The sequence below is a fragment of the Emys orbicularis genome, chromosome 2 (assembly GCF_028017835.1).
Source record: "Emys orbicularis isolate rEmyOrb1 chromosome 2, rEmyOrb1.hap1, whole genome shotgun sequence".
NCBI lineage: Eukaryota > Metazoa > Chordata > Testudines > Emydidae > Emys > Emys orbicularis.
The window spans coordinates 266384611-266396668 of NC_088684.1; the positions used below are offsets into that span (position 1 = coordinate 266384611).

At 40.4% G+C, this 12058-nt stretch overlaps 1 protein-coding gene across 1 annotated transcript in view; it reads right to left on the reverse strand.

Annotated features, from left to right (window-relative positions):
• MPP7 (MAGUK p55 scaffold protein 7) overlaps positions 1 to 12058 on the reverse strand; it is a 164099-nt gene that overhangs the window by 19490 nt on the left and 132551 nt on the right. The window lies entirely within an intron of this gene.

Consider the following 12058-nt stretch of genomic DNA (forward strand, 5'->3'; position numbering starts at 1 on the left):
GGGCAGGATCTTGACATTACAGCAGAAGTTGTACATGTGCCCTGAGCTTTTATAATTCGGAACATTTTATAAAGTAAAAAAAATTAAGTACCAACCTGATACACATTTTAATGAAACTTGGAGCCCTTTCTGGGCCTCTATCCATAGTCTGCTACTAAGATTATGTACCTGGAGTTAATAATGAAGCTTTAGAACCTTCTAGTAATAATTACCAAGAATGACTAGTTACCCACCTCTCATATGTGTAGCAAGACACAAAGATGAAGACCATAAGTTTTCTACCCCTCCAAAACCATGGTCTCTCTGTAAAAACTTAGTGTTATTGCATTTATAACTTTTTATATGTTTACATAAGTTAAACACACAACTACATTTCAAGTCCCATTTCTAACCTGCCTGCAAATCAATCTATCAGTTTATATCTAAATGTTTATTTAATGTAATGTACAGCAGCATCTACTGGTGCATGTCTGTAGAAAAATGTAATGTGTTATGGTGCTAATAGCATTAGGTATTTTCTAAATTTTGTCTATAATTATTAGTATTATACTTATTTAAGCAAGTAAGGTTTTATAGGAAAGGTAATTAAAATTCTGTATACATGTCAGATTAATTAGTGTAGCAGACTGAAAGATCAGTAAGAACTGAAGTAGAAAAATCTGTTTTATACTTTTTTTTTAAGCAAGACATCTTCCCTATACACAAATGTTATTTCCTCTGCTGCATACTGTCAAATCAATGGTATGCTTTTAGTTCTATTTACGTATAAGAACTCAGGTTTCACTTACTGTGTGACAGATGCTTTGGAAACATAGAACAATCTGTTTCCAGACCAAAAAAACCAACTACTAGCTCTGTCTCTCATCCCCACCCACCATTTTCAGTGTCACTATAAAATACAGCTATGAAAGCTGTAGATTCTTCTGTTTCTGTGGCTACTTTTCAGAGTTTCCAGAGTAATTTTTTTCTTTGTGCAATTGCAACCATTTGTAATTGTAACAGAGACACACACAGAGAACATATACTTAATTAGCACAGGCAATTATGAGTACATTGTCTATTCTTATTTTTATTATACTAAATTTTCTGAGTGAAATGCACAATTCTACTCTGAATGTTCTTTTCATTTTAACACAACTGAGAAAGAGGCATGCGTCTAAAAATTATGTACTTGGGAATAAATAATTTAAACCCAACAGGAAGGGAGTGAAGCATCAGGATTAAAAGAACAAAACAGGTTCTTGAGTGGAATGCCAGTAATGTTTATTCCAGGAAGTTTTTGTTTTGGTGCAATCAATCAAATGCACTTTTCTAAAACTGAATGATCCATTCTATTTATTGACAACAATTTTAAGAAAAAAAATGAGAACATTCATGTCAGTTACTGACCCATTTTGAATCATTCTACTTAAAGGTCCAATCCAGCACACTTACTGCTATGCCTAGTGCTTATGAGTGTTTGTCACTGAGTATGTCTACACTTTGAGTTGATGATGCAATTCCCAGCTCAAGGAGACATACTTGTGCTAACTCTGGTCAAGCAGTGAGCTAAAAATACAGTGTAGTTGCAGCAATGGGAGCAGCGTTATGGGCTAGCCACCCAGAGTATGTTCCTATTGCATCTCGGACAGATACATACTCAGGGTGGCTAGCCTCTCTCACTGCTTGCATTGCCATGACCACACACTATTTTTAGCACACTAGCTTGATCAGAACTAGCACAGGTATCTCTCTTCAATTTGGAAATTAAACACCCCGCTCAAAGTGTAGACATACCCACTGACATAGGCATTTGCAGGATTGAGCCACAAATCATTAGAACTTATAACAGGGTTCAAAAATAACTACATAAAGTCATGGAGGATAGGGCCATTAATGGCTAATAGCCATTAATGGTGTCCCTAGCCTCTGTTTGCCAGAAGCTGGGAATGGGAGACAGGGGATGGATCACTTGATGATTACCTGTTCTGTTCATTCCCTCTGGGGCACCTGGAACTGGCCACTGTTGGGAGACAGGATACTGGGCTAGATGGATCTTTGGTCTGATCCAGTATGGCCATTCTTATGTTCTAAAACTCACACCAGGCATTTTCAGTATAAAACTTTGGACTAAGCCTACCCAGGTTCAAAACCCAGCAAGGTCAACTCAGCCCTTCATTCTTCACAAGCAGAGATGTTGAGCTACATACAGCGTACTTGTTTGGGAGGAAAGGTGTCTTTCAGTAAAAAGTGGGGTGCTGTCTGCACTGCTTGGACTGCTAAATTCCCATGACAATCTGCAGAAACAGAGATTTGCTTCAGAGGCTAAACTTTCACTTTACCATCTTCGTTGTACAATTGGTTGCTATATTGCTATGGCTGTGTATGTTTGTCAAGTGTAACATTTTTAGATCTTATGACATAAGAGATATTAAGATAAAACCTCACTAATTTGTGCTTCAGTAACTACAACTAACAATGAGAGGGCATTTCTAGATTTGCCGTTCAATGAAGTATGAATCAGGGAGGTCAAACTGGTGCCACAGGGGCAAGACCAGGGACAATGCAAATGTCACATTCTATGCAAATCAGACAGTACCACCACATTATCCTGGCCTCCCTGAGACAGGGTGACATAAATGGAGGTTTCTGCTCCTGGATCCTTCTCTTCCCCTCCCGCTGGTTGAAGTGAAACAGTTGGGCTGGGAGGGGCAGAAGGGAAGGGCAAGCTAATGGTGTTCCTACAGAAGCTTTACTGGGCTTCTGCAGGAATAAACATGAACCAAAGACCCAAATGTGGGTGGTGGGCTTTAAAACAGGTTGCTACACTTTTCTGATCTTCAAGGTAAGTGGGGAGAGCTAGGAGCCACTCTCCCTCATGGGGACAGACCTAGCAGCAGCCATCTTTCATCTCTCCCGGTGCCTCCACAGAGGTCAGGCATGAGAAGTACAAAGGTGGCGTCTGCTTTTTGATAATCTGCTGAAGAGCAAACCAATACAGAAGCCTTTCCATACCATGCTCCTTTGCTTGGATCTCAGGTTCCTCTTTATTCTGATGGTGGCCCCAGCATACTATCAGGGAAACAGTGACAATTTAGCCCCATGCCATCCCAGCACCAACACTAGCAGGAGCCAAGAAAAAGCAGCATCCACTTAAGAAGCCCTGTCCCAGGTTTAGCTGGGAACAGGCTGGAGCTGACCTGGCACTTCCACATTAGCATGTAGAGACCATGACATCTGTATTGGTCTTGCCCAAACACTTACTAAAGCAGAAGCCTCATTTAACTGGACTGAGGTGTTTTCCCAGTAATGTGAGTAAATGTAAAATATTACAGATTAAAATAGTTGCCAGCATCTCAATTATAGGGCTGACTGATGCTTATCCTACTGTTAATAAGATATATTCAGAATTCTTATTAAAGAGGGAAAGGAAGGAAAGGGATCAATGAGCTATAGGTGGCCTGTTTAGAGTAGCTTATGAGCAGTGGGCTGAGAATCGCTGGTGATAGATGGATCGTTTGGTGGTGGTCCACAATGGACTGGCTGATCACATGGTTATTCGCATTTCCAGTTGATACATCACATTTATGTCAAAAAAAGGTACATACGTGTTTTCCTATATTACTATTCCATATATCAATTGCTATAGTTGCCATTGGGACATTACATGATCGCAAAAAGGAGGGGTGGGGGGGTCTTGCAAATTGACATGGACTATCTTCCATTGATCTTTCTATTAAGATGTGGTCCTTGCTATAACAAAGTTTGATTCTCTGAGGTATTCAGTATAGTCTCCAATTCAGGAAAGTACCTCTCTGATTAGGGACGCTTTCCTGAATTGTGGTCCTGCCCATAACTGCTAAAAAAGATTGAACAAGTAATTTCCTCACCTTTCATCCTTCTGGAAACACACAAGGAAAGAGACGGTGTTTTTAAGCGCAAGGATGTGTAGAACTTCACTCATGGGTAAACACTTGTAGGAAGCAGATATGAAGTCAATGGAGAAAGAGCTCAACACACTGACTAGCCAGTTTAATTGAACTCATTTAAAAATACTTATTTCAATGCACTGTTTTAGGAGAACGCATAATAGGAATAAAACCTATCATGCCTATTACTTGAACTTTGAAAACTAGAATAAAGTAATGTTAGATCAAGTCAGTAGAAATCTCCAATTGGCAGGTTTTTTCTTTTTTTAAAAAGCTTCCAACTGTAAATTATGCTTCCAGTCATAGTATAACATACTGGACATTTTCTGCTCTGTCCAATTACTGCTTTAATTTAATTATTTGTCCTTGTGATCCCTGGCATAATATCAAAATTATATTTCACATGTTACACAGAATGCTGCTACTGGCATACAAAAAGTCTTTAAAATGTTGTTCGCTTCTACTGTACCTGTATTACTTAACAGTGCTATTTTTCCACATTTCACTCAAGACATTTTTATGGTATTGGCCAGACTTAAACTGCTCCTAATATCCAGAGAATAACATCAGAATTATTGAAGTCTACAATAAATTTCTAAATTGCTTTTGTTACTGAGAAAGCACACTTCCTTAATTTGATTTATTACGACCAAAATCAAATGAAATCTCTAGGTATTCCTCAAATCAGACATATGCAATTTGTTATAAACAGTCTACTTATCACACTTTTGCACTGCACTCTTTGTTGATGTAAGTGTAAAGTCAACTTGATGTTATTACTTGTTGTATATAGCCCACAATCTTACAGTGATTACACTAGTAGACGGCTAAATTTTAGTGCTGGAGGGTGACAAAACTGTTAATTAAAAACTAAATTTAATGCTCCCTTGGACATGATTTTTATAAAAACACAGCCACTCAACAGTTCATAACAGTCCCTGACAGAGGGTCATATTTCTTCTGCTCTGCTGCTTTAATAGTAGAGAAAACTCTACTAATGAAGCATCAACCTATATGCTACCACAAAAGACACAAAAAGTAGTGAGACAGATGCTCTAGTTACCTTTGAAAATACTAAGTTAACATATCATTGTATTTTAAATTGGATTTATGAAATACAGTTTCTAAAAAAAGACTGAAGCAATGCATTTTAATTACATACCCTTAAGAAACTTTATAAGAACACTAGACACCCAGGCTGGTGCCAAATTATGAGGTAGGTGTAAACCAGATCCAAGGCCACATCTTGGTACCTGTTTGCAGCTCCTTCCTAGTAAAATGTCTGCATCTGGACAATCCTGATACTTTTATCAGTCACCAGAGTTGGCTGCTGAGGCACCCATCAGCCCACAGAAGAAAAGAGTAGACCCTGCACTGCTCCACCACTCATCCACCCTCCCCTCAATTTACTTATTTATTGTAATACAGGTTATAGTTTTGTTCCTTTGCATTTTTATGTGTTTTCTTTATCTTGATTACAGACACATTAGTTTTGTGTGGGTTTTGTGGACTTTTCTTAAGAACACCGGGGTGGCTTTAATCAGATTCCATTTTTGTTTCTTGCTTTTTCAAAGGATTGCTAATTTCAGTGATGGCCTGGCCACAGGAACAGATTAGCCTCCCAGGACAGTATTAAAATCACTGGAAGGCGGTGGTGAGTTTCTATCTTTAAATCCCAGGAAGAGATGCCTAATTCCTGGGAAAGGACATCAACCCATTTTCCCAGTAGATGGAAGTTGGGCCTGCAGGAGTGCCTGAGGACTCTGTGCAAAGCTTGAGGATTTCATTATGCCATGGACTAAGGGCCTATCTGGTCTGGGAATTAGGCAGGCGTATTAAGGTGGTAAAATTAAGAAGCTCAGTACATGAGTGTTGGTATATGAGCAATGGGTCCAGAAATGTCCTCCCACCCATACACTCTGATGAAGCTGTGGGCAGCCTAATGGCTACTGGTCCTTGGAGGAGTCATACTGCAGCAGGAGACACCAGCACCCTACAAGGTCTTTAAAGTCCCTAATCTCCTCAGCTCACCTCACTTCTCTTCAAGAACACTTACCTAGAGCTAAGTGTTTTAGCAGAGCCATATATTTTTCCAGCTCTAGTGCCTTAACCATTAACCTGCACTGCCCGATGATTGTTTTTGTTAACTCCCTACCAGTCAATTTAATCTTGCCTCCTGCACTTGCCTTCTAGTTCCTCGTCCCTTCCACACCTCCATTTCCTTTCAGCTATGTCTACAGTGCAGCTTGGAGCCAACCTCCCAGTGTGGGTAGACAGACTTGCACTAGCGGGGCTCCAGCTAGCACGTTACCACCACCAGTGCAGACATTGGGGCTCTAGCAGACACTCAGGCTAGCCACCTGAGCTGAGAGATAGGGCGTTGGGTGGGCTTGAGAGCCTGCACCACCGATTGAGCTGTAACAGCCACACTTCCATTTTTAGTGGACTACCTTGAACCTCACTAGCATGAGTCTGTTTAGCCAGGCTTGGAGGCTCGCTCCAAGCTGCAGTGTAGACCTACCTTTAATCAGCACTAATCTATTCCTTTCCTCCCTTCCCATTATGATGTGGCCTCCCCACCTTCAATCCCATGAATTAAGTTAACATATAAAAAACATAGCACATCAAGAGAGGTACATACCATTAACAAACCCACTCAAGTACATAATGTGTTCATGTTTCTTTTATCCTCCCTTTTCCAAACCGCTCCTGTTTGCTTTTACTTGCAACACTATACTTAGTCTTCTCATCAAGGCATGGACCATGTCTTATTTCTTCTCTATAGTATCTACCTACTTATTTGCATGTTTACAATTAACAAGAATAAATTAAAGTGGGAAAAAGGCCAGTGAATGTTTGGGGCTGCTACTGTTTCCTCAACCCCCTTCAACTACTGCCATAATATGTTGCTTTTAGGTGATATTTTATTTAAGTTGCAGCCTTGGACATAATTTAAATACAACTGTCTGTATTCATTGATATCTTTTTTCTGAAATTGAGCTATTCAATCTATACTGTAAAGTGACATTGAGGGATCAAGGTTAATGTAAATTGGGAGACCTGGGTTAAAATGTTACTCCAAATCACAAAGCTGCTGGGTCTCATCTTAGTCACTAGGACACATTTAACCACATTACAAAAACTGAACAATTTGGTATTAATGAGATTTTCAGTACAAGAAAAGGTTGGAACTGAATTAGGTGTGGACTGAAATACATTACAGCTTTGAAGGGGAGTTTCAAAGTACCCAACTAAGATGCTCCTCCAAGCTGCTAATCTTTTCCCCACAGATTATAAGAGGTCCACATGGACCCATGCGCTCCATAAGGTTTTCATCTGTTTCCCTCACACTCAAACCTCATGCGTGTCTTTCTTCTGTCTTGTTCCTCTCCCAACACGACCACATTCCCCCAGGCATGATGAGTGCCTTGGAACAAGTGCCAGAGTACTCTGATCTGACCCTTACGAGGCCTGGAGCCATAGGATCATCCATGGATTATAATCAGCAGTGACCAGACAGCAAAGATTATAAATACATATGTTGAGTTAATGGCAGCAGTGACTATGATATCCTTATCTGCTTGATCTGAGTATTAAAATACCTGCACTGTACCATGCAAGAAGTACAATAAGAAGTACAATAAGTACAATATAGGAGCACATGAGACTTAAACAGTTTGTGAAACAAACAGTTACAGGATCAGATCTTTAAAGCTAAATATCCTTTTTCACCTGATGCACAAATTGCTCTCTATCCACAGAGAATAAAAAACCTGATTAAAAATGTACCCTCAGACTTCAATGTAAGGTAAGGAATTTAACTGGAACTGCCACTGAACAAAATGGCTAAATGGCAAAAATACAATTAAGTTTTTACTTTTACATTATGTTTGTAGAAGGACTTTTTCAGAACCATGGCAAAAAATGTTAAATAATTCTGCTGAATGTTTGTAGTGCTGCATTGTTATATTTTTGCCAATATCCAAAACTCAATGTACTTTGTTTGCCATAGTCAGAGGGTTATGTAAATCCAAAAAATACTTTATCAAAATCAGGATAGCTATAATATATAGGTCTGTTACTGCAACCATTACTCAACTGGGTAGTCCCATGACTTCTCATGGAAACATTCAGCGAGTGTATTATCCTATAAAGAAATATAAAAACACCGGCTGACATCAATGGAACTAATCCCATGAATGAGCCCATTGGGCTCTTTGCTGAGTATTGCCCAATCCTTTATATTGTAGACACAAGTGTTCTGCAAAGTTTTGTCCTCTATGCAAATCAAATCTTTCTGGGAGTTGAGGCTAAAATCCTCAGAACCTTGAGGTTTTTACAAAATAGAAAAATAATCTAACAGCACGTTTTTACATTTGCAGATGTACATGTTGTAACATTTTGAGGTTTGAAGATCTCAACACATTTCTGAATGATTGGTGAATGCAATACATTTTAAATATGGACAAGTCCTGATTGTACTGTTTGCCTGGGTAAAGATGATCTTAGGTGTACATTCTCTTCGGGGTTGATTCTGAAGAAGGCCCCTGGTGAATACTGGCAGGTTCAGTAGTGCTTGTATGCTAGGCCCGGTCAGTGATTATATTGATCCTAGCTTATACTCAGGCCTGGTCTACACTGGGAGGAAGGGGGGAAATCGATCTAAGATACGTCAACTTCAGCTACGAGAATAGCATAGCTGAAGTTGATGTACCTTAGATCGACTTAGAATCACTTACTTCGCGTCCTTGCGGCGCGGGATCAACGGCCGCCGCTCTCCCGTCATCTCCGCTTCTGCCTCTCGCCGTGGTGGAGTTCCGGAGTCGACGGCAGCGCGATTGGGGATTCATAGATTCTAGGACTGGAAGGGACCTCGAGAGGTCATCGAGTCCAGTCCCCTGCCCTCATGGCAGGACCAAATACTGTCTAGACCATCCCTGATAGACATTTATCTAACCTACTCTTAAATATCTCCAGAGATGGAGATTCCACAACCTCCCTAGGCAATTTATTCCAGTGTTTAACCACCCTGACAGTTAGGAACTTTTTCCTAATGTCCAACCTAAACCTCCCTTGCTGCAGTTTAAGCCCATTGCTTCTTGTTCTATCCTTAGAGGCTAAGGTGAACAAGTTTTTCTCCCTCCTCCTTATGACACCCTTTTAGATACCTGAAAACTGCTATCATGTCCCCTCTCAGTCTTCTCTTTTCCAAACTAAACAAACCCAATTCTTTCAGCCTTCCTTCATAGGTCATGTTCTCAAGACCTTTAATCATTCTTGTTGCTCTTCTCTGGACCCTCTCCAATTTCTCCACATCTTTCTTGAAATGCAGTGCCCAGAACTGGACACAATACTCCAGTTGAGGCCTAACCAGCGCAGAGTAGAGCGGAAGAATGACTTCTCCTGTCTTGCTCACAACACACCTGTTAATGCATCCCAGAATCACGTTTGCTTTTTTTGCAACAGCATCACACTGTTGACTCATATTTAGCTTGTGGTCCACTATAACCCCTAGATCCCTTTCTGCCGTACTCCTTCCTAGACAGTCTCTTCCCATTCTGTATGTGTGAAACGGATTGTTCCTTCCTAAGTGGAGCACTTTGCATTTGTCTTTGTTAAACTTCATCCTGTTTAACTCAGACCATTTCTCCAATTTGTCCAGATCATTTTGAATTATGACCCTGTCCTCCAAAGCAGTTGCAATCCCTCCCAGTTTGGTATCATCTGCAAACTTAATAAGCGTACTTTCTATGCCAATATCTAAGTCGTTGATGAAGATATTGAACAGAGCCGGTCCCAAAACAGATCCCTGCGGAACCCCACTCGTTATACCTTTCCAGCAGGATTGGGAACCATTAATAACTACTCTGAGTACGGTTATCCAGCCAGTTATGCACCCACCTTATAGTAGCCCCATCTAAGTTGTATTTGCCTAGTTTATCGATAAGAATATCATGCGATACCGTATCAAATGCCTTACTAAAGTCTAGGTATACCACATCCACCGCTTCTCCCTTATCCACAAGATTCGTTATCCTATCAAAGAAAGCCATCAGGTTGGTTTGACACGATTTGTTCTTTACAAATCCATGCTGGCTATTCCCTATCACCTTACCACCTTCCAAGTGTTTGCAGATGATTTCCTTACTTACTTGCTCCATTATCTTCCCTGGCACAGAAGTTAAACTAACTGGTCTGTAGTTTCCTGGGTTGTTTTTATTTCCCTTTTTATAGATGGGCACTATGTTTGCCCTTTTCCAGTCTTCTGGAATCTCTCCCGTCTCCCATGATTTTCCAAAGATAATAGCTAGAGGCTCAGATACCTCCTCTATTAGCTCCTTGAGTATTCTAGGATGCATTTCATCAGGCCCTGGTGACTTGCAGGCATCTAACTTTTCTAAGTGATTTTTAACTTGTTCTTTTTTTTATTTTATCTTCTAAACCTACCCCCTTCCCATTAGCATTCACTATGTTAGGCATTCCTTCAGACTTCTCGGTGAAGACCGAAACAAAGAAGTCATTAAGCATCTCTGCCATTTCCAAGTTTCCTGTTACTGTTTCTCCCTCCTCTCTGAGCAGTGGGCCTACCCTGTCCTTGGTCTTCCTCTTGCTTCTAATGTATTGATAAAAAGTCTTCTTGTTTCCCTTTATTCCCGTAGCTAGTTTGAGCTCATTTTGTGCCTTTGCCTTTCTAATGTTGCCCCTGCATTCCTGTGTTGTTTGCCTATATTCATCCTTTGTAATGTGTCCTAGTTTCCATTTTTTATATGACTCCTTTTTATTTTTTAGATCATGCAAGATCTCGTGGTTAAGCCAAGGTGGTCTTTTGCCACATTTTCTATCTTTCCTACCCAGCGGAATAGCTTGCTTTTGGGCTCTTAATAGTGTCCCTTTGAAAAACTGCCAACTCTCCTCAGTTGTTTTTCCCCTCAGTCTTGATTCCCATGGGACCTTACCTATCAGCTCTCTGAGCTTACCAAAATCCGCCTTCCTGAAATCCATTGTCTCTATTTTGCTGTACTCCCTTCTACCTTTCCTTAGAATTGCAAACTCTATGATTTCATGATCACTTTCACCCAAGCTGCCTTCTACTTTCAAATTCTCAACAAGTTCCTCCCTATTTGTTAAAATCAAGTCTAGAACAGCTTCCCCCCAGTAGCTTTTTCAACCTTCTGAAATAAAAAGTTGTCTGCAATGCAGTCCAAGAACTTATCTACAGTAGACACGATAAATCGATCCCCGATAGATCGATCACTACCCGCCGATCCGGCGGGTAGTGTAGACGTACCCTCAGACTCCCATTCTTTGATTCCACTGTCATTACAGTTAGGGCCTTCAGGAAGTGGGCCTTTTTGGCAAAATGCAACATCAAGTCAGCGCTCTGCCTCCTTTCATTCTCCTGGCTGTTTTTGAATCATTGGACTTTTCTTTCCAGAAATATTTTTTTATAAGACTGCTGCTCTGCATAAAGTTTGACATTTGTGAGACTCAGACCCTTTTTGGAGTGGAAAGTGATATGGGAGACTTGTCTACTCACTACCATGATTTTTTTTTTTTTTTTTTGCTAGAAAACAGGGTTGGGCAAAAGCACATCTTGACAGCATTCCAGGCACTAGCAAAAAAGGCTGGTACTGAACTGAACAGCATGTCTCGCTCTCTGGTCAAGAAATCCAACTCACTAGTTCAATCGGCCCATGAGATATAAAAGTTAGCCCTGCAACAGTTGCAATAACTGATCAGTTATCTGAATTTCACAAGTCAAGTCACTGCCCTAGCCTGTGAATTGTGTGCAATTGGCAGCAAAAATTTCAGGTGCCAGAAGGTCAATCTTATTACTTGTTTATCAGAAGTGAAATACAATTATCTGGAAGCAATTTTTGGAACAAATGAATAATCTCCCTTTCTTGTGATCAGAATGGGTCCAATATGGAAAAGAGAACTTCTGAAACAAATGGGTCCTATTCTGGTCTGACAGCTTACCAATGGGCAGCCTAGCAAATCCCCAAGGATCAGGCAACTAGTACAGGTATTTATGTTAACGCACTTAACAATAAGCCCCTGTTTTACAACATCCCAGACATTGACAATGAAATTGTTTCTTCTCATTTCCAGGAGGACAAGTTTACAGCCTTGGGAGATACAGAGAATTC